General features: G+C 40.9%; 1 protein-coding gene across 1 annotated transcript in view; it reads left to right on the top strand.

Annotated features, from left to right (window-relative positions):
* Positions 1 to 278: 278 nt before the first annotated feature.
* The window catches only part of PLEKHG1 (pleckstrin homology and RhoGEF domain containing G1), a 136,181-nt gene continuing 115,471 nt past the window's right edge, over positions 279 to 20,988 (top strand). Inside the window, exon 1 of the mRNA XM_055810630.1 lies at positions 279 to 515. The gene's annotated coding sequence lies outside the window, so the exon portion shown is untranslated. The remainder of the gene's footprint in view (positions 516 to 20,988) is intronic.

Genomic DNA, 20,988 nt, shown 5'->3' with positions numbered 1-20,988 from the left:
CTCCCTGCCTGCAAACGGTAGCTGGGCTTTTCCCCCTCTCTTCTTTTCCTCCCTTCTTCCCGGAGCTGTAATCCGACTGCTCTCTCTGGCTCGGCTCCAGAGGCAAGTCCGAGTGGTTAATTTCTCTCTTTCCCCCCTTTCCCAGCCTCTGGGGGAGGCGGAGGAGGAGGAGGAGGAGAAGGGGAGCGGAGTCAGCTGCAGCCCGGGGCCGGGCCGGGCCTCCCTGGGAGGGGCTGGGGCAGCGGCTGGGCTGCGGGAGCTGCATGGAGGAGGGGAGTTTCACAGACTCCCCTGCCCGCCCGGGAGGAGGAGGAAGTTTGGCGGTGAAGCCGCTGCCCGGAGCCCGAGCGCACGGAGGGAGCCGGGGCGCGGCCGCGGGCGCTGCGAGGGGCGCAGCCGCTGGCGGAGTTACGGGGGCGGGGGGCGAGCGGCCCGCGCCCTGCGCCTGGATTTTAAACGGGAGGCGGAGCGGCGGCGCGAGGGCCGAGGACGGATCGAGGCGGCGGCGGCCGCCGGTGAGCGCGGGGGCTTTGTTCGCGCGGGGCGCGCCGGGGAGGGGGCGGCGGCGCACGGCCCGGCCCGGCCCGGTGCGGGCGGGTGGTCGGTCGCCGGAGGCACCTGGTGTCTTGCAGCCCCCTGAAACCGCCCCGGCGGGGCGGCCGCGGGGGAGCGGGCGTTTGGTGCCCCGCAGCCTTTGTGCGAGCCCCGCCGCCCCCCGCGCCGCTCCCCGCCTGTGGCAGCCGGCGGGGCGGGCACCCTGCGCCCGGCTGCCAGCGGGGCGGCGGCGGTCACCGGCTGCGGTTCGCTTTCCGCCGCGGCGCTTTGTGTCTGGGCGCCCCGCCGGGGCCGGGGGCTGCGCGGGGCCGGGGGGCTTCGCCGGGTCTCTTCGCGGGGGGGCGGCGTTTCTCTCAACACGCGGTAAAATCGCACGGCGTTCCGAGTTTTGTGCAGATGCTTTAGCAAACCTGTGACTTCTGGAAAACTCCGCTCCCAAGAAGCCCTCGATTTTTGGTGTTTTAAAGTAACGTTAATCGGATTGTGATAAGCGGTGGCCTAATGGGGGTTAGCGATGTGATTGATCTTGAGTAGCAGGACCGCGGGTTCTGGGGAGGGAAGAAGACGGAGCGGCAGTGGGGGACAGCGCGGTGTCCTGCCGTCCTGTGGGACCCTGGGTGCGTTCTGCATCTCCTGCCTGGGCTTTTTCCCCGCTTTGCGGGTTGCCTGTCCCGGTTTTGTCCCTCCAGTTGAAGGAGAAGCCCTGTGGAGCTCATCCTTCGGTTAGCGTTGACAGACCTGAGGCACTCATCACCTTTCTTCACAAGCCACAGTGCTCCGACTATCAGGGAAAAGGACCTGAAACAAATTTAGTGTATGTTCAGCTGGCTTCCAATATGGTCTGTCTTTAGTTGGCTTTTTTCCTCCCTTAATTATTAATTGGCAGGCTCAGAAAGAACTGTGGCCTGCCTTTTTTCTTTTAATGTTTGGGGCTACTTCAGCAATTTAATAATGCTGTCTAGAGAACCTGATGACTTATAGGTGTTTTTAAAGCTGCGTAATAAGAGCCGGCTAATAGTCTTCTTTTGCTACTGTTTCATTCTTGGAGTGAACAGACTTTGCTGCTGGAGAGTTGCGGTTCAAATTTCCACAAGCGTTTGTTGCCCGTGCCTCTAGCTAAATTTATAAAGGAATTCTGTTAGCTTGTACAAAGCTAAATCTGGCTGTAGCAACTCCTGGCTGTGCAATTCACTGTGATTGGCAAGGCACAATATATAGCTTCTCTGAGATTTATTTTTACTTTTTTTTTACTTTTCTTTTTTTTTTCCTGGTGTGTGTGGCACGTAGTTGTCATAATTTTGGGAACTCTTTACCAATGTGTGTGTGGGTGTTTTGGGATGAAAACACAAGAGTTATGCTAAGGTTAGAAAATGTATTAATAGGGTGCTTGTCTTGAAAATATGAGATGGCAGTTTGAGAGCGGCCTCTTAATGAATATTGGTATTGTTCTCAGGTCCATGCAGATGCTTAGCTATTAAACTTCGACTCTCTACTTCGCTGTGTTCTCAGTTGCAGACTAGAAATAGTGCAAAGCACTCTGACAAATGGTTCTGTTTTAAACGTGTTTGTTTATGGGAATGCTGGCTTTTTCTCGCAGACATGGAGAGCCCTAGGTAAACAACGTTGACCTGTGGCTGTGTGACTGAGTGCATCCCTGCAAAGGCATATTATGATTCTAACACTAGGCATTAGTATGTAATTTTTCTTGTTTTACTTATGATTAAAAAAAAGAAAAAGAATAATAAGAAAAAATGAGTGTGTAGTTGAATTGGTTTGTAATTTATAGTTTTACTTGATAGCATCTTGCAAAGACAGTATTGTCTTGATTTTTAGGTGAAGGTAGATGTTAATAATGCACAGCTTTGCAAATCTTCAAGTAGTGACCTTAGATTGTTGGCAGCTGTCATGATTTCAGGACATCTGCTAATGTGTTCTTCTTCCTTGGGCAGGATGTGAGAATACAAGTTAACTGTCCAAAGGCATATTTTGAGCCTAAAGTGGTTGCTTGTGAAACCTTGGTATAAACTATGCCCAGTAGAAAAGATTTGGAGCTAACCCACTGAGTTCTTGGTACCTTCCTGTGTGGTGTGGGGTTTTTTTTTGTGTGTGGAGTTTTGGGGAGTTTTTGGTGGTTTTCTTCTTATGGGTTTGTGTTTTGTTTGGTTTGGGGGTGGGTTTATTTATTTTTTTGTTTGTTTTTATTTTAAACCTTTGTTGTGACCTAAAAGGTTAAAGCTAGAAGGGAAGTAAAAATATCTGCTTGCTTGTTTAATTTAGGCAAGTCATGAGTCTCTGGTACTTTTTGCTACTGTTATCTGTATAGGTTGGTATGGTTGAACGTTTCACTGACGTCATTTTTCATGTGGCACTGGTATTAGTGTTTTTGCTAAGTCAGTTGTTGCAGTGTGCATGTTTGAAAGCTTCCTCGTGCTTTTGTTTGGATTACCGTATACCTGTCGTCCTCTGCCTTTCCTATGCTTGTGATTTCTTGGCTCCAGTTCAGGAAAGGCTTTTTAAGCCTTGCAAACTAGATAGGGTTATAGCAACTGATGAAGGTGGGTACTTGAAGTAGTGCTTTATTATCTTTAAATGCAAACTCTGCAGTGCAAAGCTGATCTGTTTTCTGAATATATAGCTAACAGAACTGTAATTGTGATAATGGCTTCTGTCATTTTACCTTACTGAAAAGATTATTGATAACAGAGCTAGCCGAAGCTCTGTCATAGCATCACCCATACGACTTGTAGGCTCTGAGTACTTTTGAGATCAGCCTAGAGACAGGGTTAACAAGCACAGATTAGTCTGAGATACTGCTATAAAAAAATAAGTTTTTTATATGGAGGTATCATCTCTACAATTTAAATGTGCCCTTTGTATTTAAAAAAAGGCCAACCCCAACAAAATAACTTGTAGGGAAGGATACTTAAAAATACATGAGCTCCGAATGGATGTTGGCTTTCTTTGGTTTGTTTTTTTTTGTAATGAAGTCTCAACAGTCTTTTAACAGATATTTAGGACACATTAAAGTATGCCAAAGACTCATTCAACTGTTGATTTTTATTTATTTGTTTGTTTCCCTCCTGCTTGGTTGCCACTCCAGCAGTTGCTGGGCACCACTAAGTCTCTTTCCCCAGTCAAGCTAGAGCTGCAGTTCTTGGTCTTTGGAGCATGGGGTCATGAAGAGAAGAGGTGCCGTGTTGCTGGGTGGCATAGCCCTGTCGTGTACCCCAAGTCTATAGGGTCAGAAGATAATTGAAATGTCCAATCTGATGAACAAGGAAGCTGTTTGCAGGACTTTGATTAGAAGCGTTTCTCAGATTAGACATCTATAAAGCTGTGGCAGTTATAAATTAGTACAAAGGAATTAATCTGATGCACATTCCCTTTTGTATTCAGTCATGTGTTGAGAGGGATGATCGCTGTCTTAAATAAACACATTTTATTGACACATTACATTAGTTATGGCTTGAAATTACATTGCCATAGTTTTCTTAGAGGCCAAGTGTACTGCACAGATATTAGCTAGACTATACAGTAGAAGATAGAATAATGGCATATGAAAAAACAGATGTTAGTAATATAATGTCTATGGAAGATATTTGGAGTAGTTGTGATTACATATGGCAGTCCTCTTGCAATGAGCTGGAATTTTTGCTCACGTGGACAATGAAGATGTCTTGCCGCTGCTTTCTCTAAACAGCATTCTGCTTTTGTAGTGGAGTGGGGAGGGAAGGGAATTATTGCAGCCCTCTGCGAATTCTGGAGTAGCAGAGTAACTTGCAGAGGTCTTGCTGAATGGCTAATTTTGAGAACCTGAATTACTGTGGTTACACAGGAAGAGTTTTAGTTTGTAGCATAGGCAGTGAGGAGGAAAGTGGAAGAAAGTGTTATTCTTGCAAAGCGAGAATTTAGAGGACATGGAACCTGCAGTGCCAGCCACCCCCAATCCCCCCACCCCCCCTTTTTTTTTAAAGATGCTTTTCAAAGCATTTCTAATAGCTGCTTATTTAATAGTTGATTAAGCCTCTTATTCTTGGAGACTACCCAAAGCCACCTAAAGAGTTGTGCTGCATCACCAATCCCAAACAGTGTCTTCCCCACCCCAGTCATGGCTCAGACTTCCCAAACTTGTGTGTTTGGTTTATTAACCATTAATCTTGTAATATTTTCCAGTTCCTTTTCATTTTTAAGCCCATTACAGTCATATTTTCCAGTTCTTTTGTTGCAACTGAAATGCACAGAAACTTTGAAAGAAGAGCAGGGGTTCCCATGAGATGTCATGGGTCCAAGACTTCAGGCTTTAGAAAAACATCACACATCACAGGGAGCAGGTGGAAGCACAAAACCAAGGGGGGAACGGGAGCAGAGTGAGTGAAGAGGTATAGTCTTTGGCACATTACCAGTGCAGTACCAACAGTTGTGATTGAAAGTATGGGAGCCTTTTGCGTGTGTGATTAAGAATACAATACATGAATGTGAAATGATTAAATAATAAATTTATCAGCAAAGCCTGTTTGTGTCAATTCAATTCCTAAAGGAGTGTGTATGTGACAAGCTATCTTATAGTGTTAAGTTTCTCAAGTCACTTTAAGGATATAAGTAATGTTTTTAGTTGTGGTGGTTGTATCAGATGGGTCTGCCTAGTCTGATTCATCAAAAATTGAGTTTGTATGAACGTGGCCTAAAATAGATTTAATTGCAAATTTGATTACAAGTGCAGGAAAAGAAAGGGGCCTAGTCAGGTTGGACTGGAGAAGGAAATGGAGAGAAAAGCTACCGACACTTATCAAGGAGGCCTGAAAGAAGCAGCTGTTCAAGCAGAGTTACAAGCTGCTGAAGACCACTGTCAGCTACTGACTGGGGCACCTTGTGAAGGACCTGAATATGGGGTTGGGCACTGTCTGTCTTCTCGTTAATCACAATGCAAAGCATTGCTGTGAAAATACAAAGCAAGGTGCCAGTTTAAAAAATTATCTAGAAGAGAGACTTGATGCATTTGAGTTTTCTTTTTTCCTCCTTTGGCATGAGCTCCACTAGTCCTGCTTCTTAGTCCCTTGCAGGACCACAGGTGGTTATGCTAGTGTTTTTTAAGTGTAGTGAGTAGGTATAGCTTGGGCTGGCAGGTTTTTCCCATGCGATTTTGTGACTGAAGCAGTGCTAATTATCTTTGAATCCTAAAAGTCTAGCTTGCCTGCTGTCATTGAGTTTCAGACTGCAAGTGGTGCCAAGCCTCTTCCCCTAAGTATGCATTCTGCAGGAACTTGCATGTAAGCCCTGCCCAGTTGTTTTAAAACCTGATTTAATGAATGTTAACATTGAAATGTTTGAACATTCATATCCATTCAGACATTTCAGGATCACGCCCCAAGCATTAGTATCGTGCAGCTAGTGTTCTCTGCTGATAGGATGCATGGGTCCTCTCGCTGGAAGCACTGATCAGAGGTAAAAAGGATGTCACAGGAACAGTGACTGAATCACTGGCTCAGTCACCAAGAATTGTTGTAGATAAAGCTTTGATACCTAGCTCAGGGAAGAGAAGGCTGGATTGCCTTAAAGGGCGCTGTCAGGGGCAGCTAACAGTCAGCTTCCTTCCACCGTCATGGTTGACATCTTTCAGCATTGTCATCTGGATGTGGGCTTCAAGGTCAGCTTCTGCCTTTCTGTCAGCCCACGTGAGTAGTCTCTATCTTCTAGATTTAGTGCGTAGACTCTAGCGCCTGTACTTTCCACTTGTGTTGGGTGGAGTTATCTGTAAACACAGGCAAGTTTTCCTTGCTACTGTCCTGTAAACTCTTCTTTGTTATTTACCAATGTTCACCCCCTGCGTGTCCCCTGAGATTAGATACAGTCTGCTGCAGCTTTGCTGTGATTTTTATGTGCCAGTATCAGCTTGCTGGTTTTCCTTTTTTTTTTTTTGTGTGTGTGTGTGTGTTTATGTTGCCTATCCAAGTGAGTCCAGGTGCATGGTTGAGGTCCCAGTGCGTTTCAGAAATACAGTGGCAGAATTACTTGCTTGCTGCTGCTGCCACTGATCTGTGGTACTTCAATCTGAAGGAACATCATGCTTTGTGTCCTCAATACCTGATCTGTAGTAAAAATCGTAGTTCCTTCTTTGTAAGGGGTTTTGAAAATAGGTGGGTGAAATGGAAGAACTACTTATTATACAACTCTGTAATCTAGCGTTTCAGTATGCACAAAGTTTTCCACTTGCTTTTTAAACTGCAACCAAGTTAATATCACAGAAACATCATTTGAGTTTGCAAGCAGGTTGGTGCTGCTGAGATTAGCATGCTTCACATTCAGGTGTTTGTGAAGCTTTGTCACTGTTTACTTTACAATTCCTTCTCATTACCCTGATAACATACCTTGTGTGGTTGCTCAGAGAGCTGTCATACTTAGTGTCTGAGCGATGTTATCATAGACTTCAGCCCACTGCAGAAACACTAATTTCTCTGAAGAATCAGCAGTCTTAGCCTATTTGAATGGTAGACAAGGATGTATTTAACAATGAATCATTGAATTTGGAGACTTGCCTTCCTTCATGCGCTACCAACATACAAAGTTTGTAATCTCTTCTTTCCGTCAGCCTTCTCTGATAATTGTCAGTCTCTTTCATGTTAGGTGAGTTTGAAGTTGTAAATCTCTGATTTGATCTGTCTTGGTCATTTTGTGCTCCTGCTGTCTTGAGGAGGTTGCTGTCTCTGTCTTGCAGGCAGACAGGCCCACTTGGCACACTCTGTGCTAGATGTAGCCTTCTACATTCATTGCCATGTCAGGTGGGTTATGCTGTGAGGTCTCTTCTGCCTTGTGAAAGGACGGTCCTGACCCCAGTATCTCCTTTTCCTGAGCTTGAACTCATTTAACCTTGTGAGTTTTTCCCAGCTTTCCAGGGGAAAGCCATTAACTTCTCTTCTGAACACCTAATTCCAGCACCAAGTATCAGGCACAGTGTAGGCTTTTTGGTAAGCCACTATAGAAATTCATGGTTACTCTCATGACAGAAAATATGATCTGTTATTAAATGCAAGAGACTAAGTTATTCCTGAGGGCATCAATAACCATTTAATCTCCAAGGTTTTCCTTCTGATTTAGAAGGACAGTATCTTGGCATGCTTGTTTCTCCATTGCTTTAGATGATACTGCTCCTAAACTGGTATCAGAGATGTCTGTATGCTAGGAGAGTCAGCGCTAGGCAAATTTTTCAGTTAAAAGGGACCAGGCTTTCTGCAGGCGTTCCATTCAGGAATTGCTTTCCCCTTTCATAAAGACTGCCAGCAGGGAAATGCAGAACAGAGTATCAAGGAAACCCCATCCTTTTGGTGTGAAGGACAGACTGGTTTGCCAAGGCATGAGCTGTGCTGAGCAGAGTTTAGAGCTGATCTACACAGTGGCTCAGCCTGGTGGTCTCCATTACAGCAGCTTGCACTTTGCCACTTCATCTGCAGTGTGTCCCTCTTCCAGTAACATGGCCTGTTACCAGTGCAGGTGTGCTTCCTCGGTCCTGGCTGTACATGCTGACAGCATCCCTTGAGTTCTTCAGTCCACAGCTAAGCCACAGTGCAGATCCAAAAGAAACCACACTGAAGAGATTCTTCCTGCGGCTCTGCAGCAGGTGGTCCTGCCAATAAACCACCCCTGTTGTCAAATGCACCCAACGGATTTGGCTCTTGTACCCCTCAGACCCCTTCAGAGTGTTTGTTCATCCAAAGCACAGCACAGGCACTGACTCAGATTCTCACAGGGTCAAAGCAAAGCAGAATAGATATTTTTCTTCTGCCTTTCGTTGGTGAAGCTTTGACTTGATGATATGCACAGGTCGGGTATGGAGGAGAGGGGGTTTCTTCCACACGCTGCTGCATGCTGTTTGGATAGGACGGGATCTGTATCTGCTTTTCAAGTAAGAATTCTGGAAAAACAGAACCACAGCTATCTGGTTTACAGTCTTCAGAAGAAAAGCTGGTCATCAGCCATTGTCACTGAAGATCTGTTGCTTTCTGGTCTCTTTCATCTCTAGGGGAGAGTGCTTCCATACATACTTGACAGATTCATCTGCCCACCCTGGCTGTGTGCATCATGCAGCTATTCAAGCTTCCAGAAGGGTATGGCTGCCTCTTCATTGCTGCTGTCTTGTAGTGATGCTACTACTAGCCCATTGCTACACAGTTCTTTTTTTCCTTCTACTTCTCTTTACATCAATGCCTGTGCTGGATTAAAAGTCCTTTTTGTTTTGAATAGAGGATTAGTGATGCCCGTCTTCTGACAATTTCAGAAAAATGTACTGGGTTGGTTTCTCTTATTTGTTAATTACGGATGTTGAGTCATATCAGGAGGTGATTAGTTCTGGTGCCTGGGTCAGAGTTACTTGTCTGTGCCCATACTTGCCCAACACTGACTTCTTTCCTGGGGACAGTTTGATGTCATACCAGGGATGGTCTGGAGAAGTTCTGGCAAAGATTCACTCTTAGCTGTTGACCTCATGCAACTCAGCCTTTGTGGTGTTCACAGTTGTGAATGGGTAGAGTGAAGGAAAGTCTAGGAGTGCTGCATGTACTTAGCTCATGAAATTGGCTTAATGTGTCTGGGAAAGCGCTCCACTGACTGCATGTGGAATAAATCTGTTTCCTTGGGATGCAGCACATCTTCTGTCTGTTCTTCCCAGTTACGTCATGCAATGAGAAGATGCTACAGTATGTGTCCTTCGCTTGATGCTGTAATAGGCAAGTTGCTTTCCTTGGCCAGAAAAGTTGAGCTTTACATACTGGCACATAACTCAGTAAAAGCTTGTCAAATAAATTCTGACTTTAGTCCTCATCAGTGGTGATTAAACCTGCACAGTGGTCTGCTGTCTAACACGTGTGAACTTCTACTAAGAATTTTATTGTCAGCTTGTCTTAGAGCATCAGTATGTGGAATTGTTTGGCAAGAGTATTTGTTTTAAAATACTACAGTATATGTTGACACCATTTTATTATGTCTTGTACACAATATGATCCAAGTTGTAAGGATCGAGTTGTTTGGATGTGAGATATGATTTAGTATGGTTGGGAACCAGCTAAGAGCGGGGATGATAATGAATGGAGCAAATGTCTGATACCCTACTTGTAGTTTAAGCAGATTCCCACTTGCAAGTTTGTGGAACACAATTATATGTAGTTGGGTGGCTTTGGCTTATTTTGTTCTTTTCCCCTAGCAGAAACAGGGTAGGGAAATTCCTGAAAAGCAGAGATTTCAAAACTCAAATCCATGGTTTGAGGGAATCAGTTTATTAAAGTGATAATGTTAGCCTTTCACTGAACATCTTGGTCCAGGAGCATTAGTGTGTAGCACAGAAGCGTTGTGTCATTTACACTTTTCAGGAAAACTGAGGTGTAGGTGATCTCAGACTCCTAAGAGGATAACATAAAACACCTGTCCTCTTACTGAAAATTATTTTGGTTGCCTCCCATGCAGAGTATACCCAGAAAGAGAACCTTGATTTTACTGAATTTTGAAAGATAGTTTCCAAGTTTCTGGGCTTTACATTGAACATTACAGTGAAATCTCCAAGTGTCAGAAAGTTTTTCATAAGATATCAAATCATTGTGGTTCAAGTCAACTCAAACATCTGAATGTAGGTTTCTTTGGGGTTTTTGCTTTTTAAACTGCTACTTGCTACTCCTATATGTTTTCTAAAAGTGTTTAAGAATGCAAAGCTGCTTTATTAATAATTGTGATATATTTCTAGAATAACTAAGGCTATTTTAAAACATGCAAACTTTTTAAAGATGAAATAGAAATTGTAGGACAAATGACAGTATCAATTTCTTTAAGTGGGCATGCGTGTGTTTTCTTTGTGGTAGTCTTTCTAGTGCAAAAGCATGCAATATTCTTACACTAATGTTCAAGAAGTAAACAGTCTATTCAACCAAATTGGTAAAAAAATTCACAGGTTGAAAAAACAATTTTCCTTATAGATTGTTCTGTTATGTAATATGAAGATATAAAGATCTGTAGAAAACCTTTTTGAAAAAGTTAAAGAAGGTTGGTAGAAGAACACTCTGTAGCATCTAATAGCTCGTGGTTTTGTTGATTTGGGTGTGACTGTAGGACCTTGTCTGAAGGCATTGATCAGGAGGCTTTGAAAGGCTGTTGGGCCCTCTGGGAGTTAGAGAATATCTCTTGGATTCAGCTCAACAGTTTTACTCTGGAACTAAAAAGCTGTTATTGATGAAACTTCTGTCAAGCAAGAGCGGCCCTATACAAATTTTAGGCTTCTTTAGGATTGTCTGGTTTCCTGATGTTCATATATTTATTTATATATATATATACACACACATACACACGTTATTTATTATATATATACATACACATGTATGTGTGTATATTTAAGTGATTGTGGTTGTGTTGCCAGTCAGTGTCTTTCTAGGGTTCTTAAAGAAACTACTTTCTCTAGCACTTGAAATGGAGTCCTTTGCCTCTGGAGGATTTGAGACTAAGGAAACTTGCATGCACTAAATGGAAAGTAGGATGGTAATTACAGCTCACTTTGCATTTTCATTTTGCTTAATTTACAATCTGAGGTACAGTCAGGTGGTTGGGCATTTGAATGTTACGAGTGTTACAGTCTAATCACAGGACTGTATGGTAAGACTACTGCCATATTTCCTTCTTTAGATTCATAGAAATGTTAGTGGAGGCTATTCTGTGTATTCAGTTATGAACAGAAAAATCTCTAAATGCAATAAATACAATTGTTATAATTGTCACTTAGTGATATCAAAGGGGGAAAAATAAGCTCTTTTAATCAGTGAAATTGCCTTGTAGTGTTAATTTACTGCTGTAAATATAGCAGCTGAGTGAGAGAAAATATTGCTATTTCATTTAAAAAGAAAAAGGAAAAAAGAACCACCTCTCAGATGGAGTAGTTTTGAATTTTAAAAAAACGCATCTGTAGATGAACATTATGCCACATTAACAAGATTGGATTGATTGTATTACTGTTGAAAGCAGGCCAATATTTAAAAATGGATTTTTTAAATATAAAATTTTTGCCTGTTTATGATTTGGTTTCCCTAGACCAAATTAACTTGGACACTCGGCAGGGCCTCTATTTATTCTGGCATAAGAATAAGCATGGGGCAGAGCTTCCTGGTCTCAAAAAACTGGTGATGGTAAGAGGCCTCTGCAGTGCTCTCAGCCAGCTGAATGCCTGAGGTATTTTACCATACAGGAAATCAATTGCAGCTGAATGTGCACTGTTTCCACTCCAAGTATATAAACAGGCCTTATGGTGATATAAAAAAGGGAAAAATATAAAATCCAGTCTTACATTCAATAGCTTCTTGAAAGTTCAGAGCAAGAATATTTGATGTTCTGTTTCTGTGGATTCTTCACTGTCACCTTTGGCTGAGCGCATAGCACTGTATTAGCTCAGAAGGAGAGGTATACTGGTCTTGGGGTCCTCTAGAACAAGCAAACGTAAAGCAATGGCTTAGCAAAATGAAAATAATAAAAAAGTATCCTTATTCAGTTCCCAGTTGATGTTCCACTAAATGTTCTGAAGCTGGCAAGGGTTACACGTTTAGCAAAGGAAATTAATTCTTTCACTCGTTAGATCAAGAATCCTGCATTTTTTAGGCTTCAAAGTAGGTTAAAAAATTTTGCTAGAAAAAGCTGCACCACAGTTGTATCTAAATAGCTGCTTTTTGTGAAGTGGTAGAAGAAACTGTATTTTCATTTGGCTATCTGTCATCCTTCATTGACCTTGTGAAAATACCTAGATCAGATGCATGTACTGGACAGACCTCAGAAAGTGACCCATGGCTCTGATTTGCCTTAGCGGCTGGAGATGTGTCCTTCTGCGGCTCACCAGGAAAGTGAGCGTTCATTTGGATAGAGGTTTCCAGGTATTAAAGATAATTAAGTTTAAAATGAGTGCTCACAATTTCCAGAAGAGGTATGGCTTGAAGCTTTTGGGGTTTAGAGCCTGGGAGCCCAGCAGCACCTCTCTGCTCTGCCACAGACTTACGGTGCCACCATGGACAAACAGTCTGGTCTAGGTTTTTAAAGACACGTTGGCAGGCACTCACAGAGGTGGTAAGACTCCTAATGGGATTTTCGGAATCACATTAGTGTCTAACTCCTATTCAAAATCTGACCCTTTAGCCTGTTTGAACTGGATTCAGCCCATGCCATATTTTATTTGGCTACTCTTTAAGGCAGCTGGGCAGGTGGCAGGGAGAGGTGGCTTAGAGGGTACGAGCCAGGGTGAGCGTGGCCCCCGGCTGAGCTGCATGCACAGCTGTGCTCCCGTTTATCCTTCCTCCACCTCCATAATGTCTACGCTCCTTTCTGCAGAATGCCAGAGGTTCAACAGAGGAGAGGAAAACCAACCTCGCTTTGCCTAAGCGAACAGTGATTTATTTGGTGAGCGCTCTACCAGGTAAATTTATTTTATTGTTATTATTATTTTAACTTTTTGAAAGTAAGAAGTGACGTTTGTAGTGCCTCTGGCTGAGGTGATTACCGTTGGTGTCCAGTGAAGGTACCTCAAGTTAACCATGAGACTGTTAGCACGCAGATTGGTGGTAGGCCGCTGGCCTGTGTGGGCCTGCAGTGTTGGCTAGCCAAGATGGTGGCTTTTCTTGATGTGCACGCTAGTGGGGTTTTCTGCTAATTAAGCTGAAGTTTTGGGGCACCTAAGCAGTTACAGGAGGTTAAGTCCTCCGGTTTAACACTTGTTTCTGTAACTGAAGTTCTGCTAAAGATCTGTAGCTGAAGTTTTTCTTGGTTGCTTGAGTCCATCCTTTTGGAGGTAGATAAGTGCTGCTGTCACAGAGAAACAGTGGTCTCTCCATGGGGCTGGGGAGATCTGGGACTTCTGTTCTCCTGAGATTTCCTATGTTTCTCTATGTCATTTTGAAAAGAAACTGATCTTTCATAGTTGTGTTTTTTTTTTTTTTTTAGGGGGTTAGTCTTGTTTATGTGCTTTTGCTACTCAAGTCTTGGAGGACCTGGGGAACTTGAGAGCATAGGAAAAGCAGATTTAGGTGCCGTGGAAACGTTATTTGATTGTAATAACTGATTTCACTCATTTGATTATCTGAAACAAATTGACATTCCAGAAATCTTCACAATAAGGCTGGCAGGACGCTCCATAGAAAATATTAAATAAGAAGAGGGCTTTAAGCAGGGTCCCTTTTCTCCCTTCTTTCCTCCTCAGTTCTGGTGCCAACCCAAAGGAGTCTTTTCTTCTCTCTGAAGAAAATAGACATTCAGTGATGGGCTTTGTGGGTAACAGCATGGACACTGCTATTTGGAAAAACTCAGTCACTTACAAATAACCTCATTCACTCCTTCCAGTGCTAATGCTGCAATCAGTGTAGCATGGATTAGTTTAAAATAAAATAAAATAAATAATAATATAAAAAAGTAGTACATTATGTTAATTGCCACTCTGGCTTCTGTGACTTGCAGAAGGAATACTAATATGCTATATTAGACTGCTAATTAATAATATTGATTATTTTACCCTACTCATAGTGGGGCTTGTAATGTAATTTTGTAGCATGTATTGATGATCTAATTGCATTAAAAAGTTCTTAAAATTTAAGTGAATGGATCAGATATAAAGTTGCCAATGCTTTGAGATTGCATAGCTTTAATGGATAGAAGCTAGCGGGACTGCGTAGCATTCAGCTGAAGCTTACATCTGACAAACATTAGTGAGCTCTTACTTCCTTTGGATCCAAGGGAGAACCATCTCTGTAAGTAGGAAAACATTTTGCAGGGGCTGAGAGAGGAAAAACCAGAAATTCCTCTTCAGTATTTTCTAAAAATAGCAAGATTTGAATAAGGTTGCATGTTTCAACACGGATTGGAGAAAAATAATTGGCATGACCTAAATTCAATACACTAGTTATGTGTGTTATTTGCTGATAGTTAACTATTATATTTTTTGTCCATGAATGAGGAGAGGCTGTATATTCCCAGGTTCCACACAAAAAATAAATTTAATTATTTAGCTTGAAATATGTGCAAACCCAAATGTGTGTGAAGCATTTGCTTGGTGACCTTAGAAAGTGAATTACTTGCACAGATTTCCCCCTGTCCCTGATTTCAGTTTCATTTCAAATGTGCTGCTTGGCCTTGGTTTTGAGTTGCAGTGATTTTAATATGTTTTCATGATGAACAGAAAAGCTAAACCAGACCGTCAGACTCAAATAACCTCTTTTCTGAAAGCAGAGATAAAACATGGGTTGTGTATGTGTCCTAAGAGGCAGAGGATTTCATAAGATTCCCAGGGATCCATAGCAGACAAGCGTTCACTGTGAAGTGCGTCAGAAAACTGTTGTATCAACAAAACTGTAGTGTGTGTGGAGGTCTCAACTAATGGGATAAAGCATTCAAGGACTAGATGAAGTGCCTTTAATAAGGAATTAATTTCATGGGAAAAAAGAAGAACCCTAAAACGTGAGGAGTGGTGTTCTGTAAAAGAATAGCTTAATGCTTTGGGCAGATACAGCTTTGAGGGACAGATGTTAAATCTGAACCAGATAACCACCAGTAATTTTGCTAAATTTCTTTCACGTGGCAGACTTAAATCTAGAGGTTTTAAGAATATTTTCATTCTGAAAAACTTTTGGTGGTGGTGGGTGAAACATTTTATGAAATTTGTTTATATTTTGCCATTATCCTTTTGATCTATATAACAATATTGTCTGTTTTTAATTGTTTCCATGAGTTGGTGTTTATAATACGCTAGTCATTCAAAAGAATGAATATAGACTTCAGCAGCTCTTAAAATAGTGACATCTGTTAGAGTAGGAAATATCAGATCAATATACTTTGTTCTAGCAATTCAGGATGAGTTTTTGCATGCAGTGTGTTTATGCTTAAAGTCACTACACAAAAAAAATTTCCTCAAGCATCTGTGCATCACTGAATGCTTTGTTTAGGCCATGTCTTTAATGGTATGAGGGCTTGAAAATCTGTGTGGGGGTGGAGAGGAACGATGCATGCCCATGTGTGAGCTTTACTGTGACTCTGTTCTATTTTTGGTATACAATGGAGCAGAGGTGCAGGGCAAAAATAGGGGTTCAGATGCGATGTGAAGGCCTGTAAACGCTTTCCTGTTGTGGGAAGTGCCTACCAGGTTCTTAGAGCAGTTGCATTAGTATCCATGGGAATATTCAGGGTTTAATTTAGCATGCTAGATTAGGGCCTAATACCTTAATTAAGGCTAGCAATTTTTAATACGTTTTCCCCAAACCCTTTGTGGTTGATTATATTATGTCTGTTTCTGACTACAAAGTGCATCTCTAGGGTTTTCTGTTCTTGGCAATTATATGAAAGCTGTCATTCTAGTTCAGAGTGGTGAAGCTGACCAATGAATGTAAACTTTAATAGAAGGATCCACAGCACAGATGTGACTAGACTTCTTAAAAATACTAATCCAAATAACTTATGCTAGTGTTATATTGAAAGTCTAAACACTTAGTACATTTAGACTAATGGTTTTATAAAAATCATGGTAACTAATTAAAGAAAGGCTTTGTTAATTGATAAAACAGTTTTTCCAGATGCTGCTTAATTCTCTTGTCAGTTCACATGTGTGGGATTTTTCTGCTGTAAAAAAGATTAAATGAATTATCTGCACAAAGTCAGGAATAATATAATTAGGATTTTGTGTAATCTATAGACAAAGCGATTTGTTTTTTAAAACATTTGTATATTAAATTGTTGTATAAAAATTCTTACCTTTATTTTAAAAAAAATCAAAAAAACCAAGCTCACAAATCCCCATCTTCCCCCCAGGCTCGCTCAGAGCGGTCAGTCCTTTCCCGCTGCCATCTCCTATTGTTATGGTCAAATGACCAAGGAAAAGTGTATACTTCCTTTTGTGTCCAGTAGATAGGGGTTCTTAATTGATGACTGCTGCTTTCTTTCTGACAGAAAGGAAATGAATGGGCAGTAATGATTATAGCACATCTGTTGTTTTCTGGGGAGCATCCTGTATAGCAGTGAGATTGTCTTGAAGACTACTATTTTATTTTTCTTCTTTCCTGTTCAGGACTAGTTAATAGAAGGGGGTATGAGTGACATGTGACCATGTTGTTCCTTCGTCACAGGTGTAGCCAGAGGAGAAAAACAAGTTGCATGCTGGAACAGAATGACCTGTTTATATTGTCCAAATAGGTGTATTTTCTGAAAAAAAAAAAAATCTTGCAAAGATTTCAGGGATGTACTGTGTTTTGATTGCATGATGTAGGTAATGACTCCTGTCTTCATAGTATAGTCACTGGGTTGTAAGTATAATGTTCCAAAATCATGCTGAAGACTGCTTCCTCTGGCAAAGGAGTAAAACAAAATAGCACTCACACTGAGGGCCCAAAAGCTGACCCAGTCACACAGCTTTCATTGCAATTTCTAGGATGTAGTTTCTAAGTCTGATACTGCCGACCATCTCCTGTTTGACTATCTTTTGCTTGATGGGTTGTAGCACAAGTCTTGGGAATGCTGAGGAACTCACCGGGGAGCTCTGTGGTGGGCTTCTGCTGCCTTGGAGAGGGGCTGGGGATGGAGCCAGGAGAAGCTCTTTACCTGGCTTGACAGACTGCAGAGAGGGAAATTTTGGGGATGGATGAATGACAGGAAAGGATCTGGCAGGGAAGAAGAAGGGGACTTGAAGGTATGGAAGACAAATATCTGGGGAAATGCTTGGGAGGGGTCAGTAAAGCAGCTGGGTGAAGCAGTTATGGTATGGTAGTGGAGTGTACCACAGCTTGTCCTCTGCATCACACCAGCCAGTTTTTTCGCAACTTATTTTTTCTTTTTGTCTCCTGTATTTTAAAGATGTGAGTGAAAGTGGGATGCACTCTGCAAACCCTGAGTGTGCCTTGACAGGCTATCTTTTTGTTCTTTCTTGCCGCACAAAGTGTTTGGAAAAACACTTAATTGAAAGGGCTCTGTAAATCTGAGTCCTTACCACTTTGTTGTCCTCTGTTCCTTCCTTTTTCTTTTATCATGTTTAATTGCAGCATTTCTTGTAAGCAAGGTGCCAGTACTCAGCTTTTGCGCAGACTAAATATTTTGGTGCTTAAAGTGAGGGGTAATGCTTGTGTTGAGTTTGGATGAAGCTGTTAACATTGAAAGTTAACACTGGGTAGTGCTACCCTCTTTCTTGGGGGTTTCTGATGTATGTTGGATAAAATTGGGATTTTTTTTTCAGCCCTTATCTTGTCACTTGCCATCTCAAGAGCTGTTGTCCCTGTCCTCTTAAGAGAGAGTCCCCATCACTTAATAAAGGAGGTGTTGAGATGTACAACGTTGTATCCATAAGGTACTGTTTAGCTGGAAGCTTACAGCCTTCATTAAGCTAAAGAGGTTTTTCAAATGACAGTTATACAATGGCCATAAAGATGAGAAAAGTAAGCAAGAATATACTGTGCTGTAGGTCAACATCAACATAGCTAAATACAAAATTCATGATACCATAAATGAATCGTGCTGCAATTAATGCCCCAGTGATACATATGCCTTTATGGTGTTGGCAAACTGGGTGTCAAAACTGTGACCCTTCCTTTGATCTGATTTCTACCCCCACTCTAACTTTGCAGACAGTGCGGAGTAATCAATTGTGTAATTATCCAGCATAGATAAGGTTAAACTTCTGTCATTGCTGTTTTTCCCTGATCAGATCAGATTTCAGAAAATGGAAAACCAGGTGCCATAAAACCAATTCTAAACTAGGTGTGTTTTTTCCCTTCTTTCTAGTGGTAAGGCTGCTCTTTTTTTTTCTTCTTCTTCTTTTTTCCTTTTCTTTTCAATTTTTTTTTCATTAGGTTTGTCTAAAGGTAATTTAAGAAACTAAATAATCTTTTTCCTTTCTGAGTGAGATACACAGAGACCCTGTTCATGCCTCCAAAGCCTTTTAAATGTTTAGCCTGTCCCCAAAGGATTTCAGACTTATCTTGCATCTGTTGGCAAGAATTATGTTGTAGCTAAATACTAGTCATGGCACCAGCCAAGTAATACAGGAAAAACCCACCAAATCAGTTGAAAACTATTTGCTCAAGTCTTTGTAAGTTCCATTTCATTGATCTCTTAATGCGTTATGGTGGGTTTTAAGAAAGATAGTAAATTGTTAATTTGAGATTTTTGCAGTTCTAAGCACTACATTGATGTAGTATTCTGCATTTCTTGACGCATGAGAAACTCTTGAATATTTGTGTGACAATGTATTCCAGTTGCTAAAATGTTTTTATTATGGAATTCAGCCTTTGGGAATAGATGTGAGTTCTTTCATCCCGAGCTAAAGATGCAATATATGACTTAGAGCAGGCCTGTAGGTTGTTTTACAAAATTTTCAGACATCTCTGAGTATTGATGCATTGATGACTATACACACAAACCAAAATCCTATTAAAATGTCTGTTGAGGCAGACATTCATTAAAGCATAATACACAGCAACTCAGTAAAAGAAACTTCAACCTCTAAAAGAAAGATTAGCTACTGCTTTTATCAGCATGGTCATCGCTTTGAAGATACTAAACATCTGGTTTCCTTCTGGGAGAATTATGTTCTGTCCACTTGACCCTTTGTAAAAGTAAATATTTTTATTAGTTACGTTATGTAGGAATCTGAAAAAATATTTAATACATGAGAAAAAACACCTTTGCATACTTAGCTTCAGTTGCATAAGTACAGTATATCAAATGCTGTTTTGTTCTCAATTAATGAGCTTCTTTTGTAATTAAAAAATTATACCAGTATGGAATTTGGTATGAGACATAACTAAGATTTTCCTTATTTTCTTTGTTTTCCTTTTTAAAAGGTTTTTCTTTTTTTCCTCTCACTTCCTTGTCACCTCCCAAGAGTGTGTTTGTTACCCTTAAAGACATTTCAGCCCTAACTGCTTTCCTTCAGCCATAGCTTTAAACTGTACTTCAGGGGTAAACCTAGCTTGGATTGTATTTGTTTACTACGTAATTCAAATGTGTGAAGTTACTTAGTAAGGATAGTTGTATACTTTGAGTATCACAGTCTTCTGTGATCAAATGGAGGTTAAAGATTATTGGAGATGTAGCTTCTAATCCTGTTTTCAAGGTAGAATAGAAAAGAACTGAAAATCATAATTGTTATATTTGTTTATTCCTTGTGGAAATAGATTACTTGGGAAAAATACCCTCCATACATACAGGTTTAAACACTAATGTTGCTTGCTTTGTGCCAGCGTGAAGGTCACTGGGTATCTTTTAAAATACATGATGTAGTCTTTTCAGTAAGGGAAGGCATCGGACTCTATGAAATGTCACACTTCAGAATGATTTTAAAAGTGAAGCCAGTTAGGAATTTTTCAGCTAAAAATATTTTGTTGGAAAATAGCAATTTATTGAAAACAGTATTTCGCACAAACAGTTTTCAATTAAACTTCAGTAAGAGAAGTTCTTGAGATACAGGACTGTAAGAAAATGTCATTCAGTTACATGGAAAAATAATATAATTTTAAACTGAAGTGAATACAGTCTCTCTGGAAATTTCTGTCTTTTTTTAATTATTTTCATTTGGATTACAATCTTTCAATGGTCTCTACCTCTTCCTCACAAAGAACATGGATATATTCAAAATTCTACTTTTCATTTTTCCATAAACTGGAAAGATAGCTTGCTAGTTGCTTCTAGTGTACTGATGTTCATTTTTGCAAATTGTCATTATGGAAGAGATTCTTCTGTTGTTTTAATGCGAACAGTCTGACAAATGTCAGACATGATGTGACTCAAGTCATGATGATTCCTTCTATTCCTTTTGTTACTCATTTGACATGTATTAGAACTCTCACTGATGACGTATCAATGAATTTAAGACCTTCTCCAACTTCTTACAAATTTGATGTGTCCTGTTTATTATGGTTATTATTATTAATATTGGTCTAAACAGTGTTGCTCATGTAATAAGCACTATAACTGCCTGTATCTTTATTGAACGCCCCAATGTTGAGTGTTTATTAATCTTTAGAGTGAAACCTTTCAAAAGACTATGTGCCACTTAGTTGCAGAGTAGAGAGCTTTTGATAAGTGTGTTGCAGGATAATTGGAGACACTTGTGCCAAATCTGTCTAGAATCTGATCTAAACCAAAAATACAGTTTTCTGTGTTTATTTTGGGAAATAGGTTCATGGTTTTAAAGTTTTCCTCATATACCAATATTTATGAGAAATGACAATGAAGTGGATTTTAAACAGCACATTATAATTTAAAATGTTATTGTCTCTCTGAAGCACATCTGGTACCACAAGATCTAAAGCTATTAATTTGGCCAGGACAATGAGTTCTTTATGAATTGGGTCTGGCCCATTGAAATGAGTTTGCTCCTGAATTAATGATGGTGGAGGATGGGGAGTTTGTAGTAATGACCATCTGCTGGGTTGTTAATGTCCAGCAGACTTTGAGATG

The sequence above is a fragment of the Falco peregrinus genome, chromosome 7 (genome assembly GCF_023634155.1).
Source record: "Falco peregrinus isolate bFalPer1 chromosome 7, bFalPer1.pri, whole genome shotgun sequence".
NCBI classification, from domain to species: domain Eukaryota; kingdom Metazoa; phylum Chordata; class Aves; order Falconiformes; family Falconidae; genus Falco; species Falco peregrinus.
The sequence above is the reverse complement of the archived record's forward strand: the minus strand, read 5'-3'. Positions and strand labels throughout refer to the sequence as shown.